Genomic DNA, 890 nt, shown 5'->3' with positions numbered 1-890 from the left:
AGGTAGTCGATAACGAGTGTTGGGGGGCCATGTAGTTGGGTATTAGGTTGTAGGGTGGTATTGCATTTGTTGGCAGTGGGGATGGTTGGGGGTGGTGGTGCGGTGTAGGGGAAGGGGGCCTACCCACCCACCCCGCTCCCTGCAATACCTTGGGTGACTTAGTGTCAACTCCACTAGGCCAACGTCTCAAAGATAAGGGTCTTGGTGTCTAACTCCATGAGTTCATCGTCGCAATACCTAGAGTCTTGGAGTCCAACTCAACATGAGATTACAATTTACTTGACTACTCAATAAAAGTCGATGAAAATGCATTTACCAATGTTTAGGCAAACTCATGCTTCAAAGCATAATTAATTCAAAATCCCAGTATTGGTTATAATAAGTCATCATTAAATGAGAATCATACAATTTATACATCTAAAATGTCTCATAACTCAATAATATGCATTTTTTGAATGATGTATAAATTAATACATCAGAAGTGGCTTAACACCAAATAATCCCCATATATGCACTAAATAATCAATATACCGCACGCTTCAAGATTTATTTATCAAAATGTTCAAAAACCAAATATACGCATTTCTCAAAATTTGATAAAATCAAATGTGCAAGACATGCAATTTCATCAAGTAACTAAACTTTAAGGAACCGTCGTTGGTTATAATAAGTCATCATTAAACGAGAATCATACAATTAATACTTCTAAAATGTCACATAAACCAATAATATTCATTTTTTGAATGATTTATAAAATAAATCAAAAGTGCATTGACACCAAATAATCCCCATATATGCAATAAATAATCAAAATACACACTTTATAATTTATTTATCAAAATGTCCAAAAACCCAAATATATTTTCTCATTTTTTTTATAAAATCAAACG

Source organism: Cynara cardunculus (assembly GCF_001531365.2).
Source record: "Cynara cardunculus var. scolymus isolate 2C chromosome LG 12, CcrdV1, whole genome shotgun sequence".
NCBI classification, from domain to species: Eukaryota; Viridiplantae; Streptophyta; class Magnoliopsida; order Asterales; family Asteraceae; genus Cynara; species Cynara cardunculus.
This window is presented reverse-complemented; position numbering follows the sequence as displayed.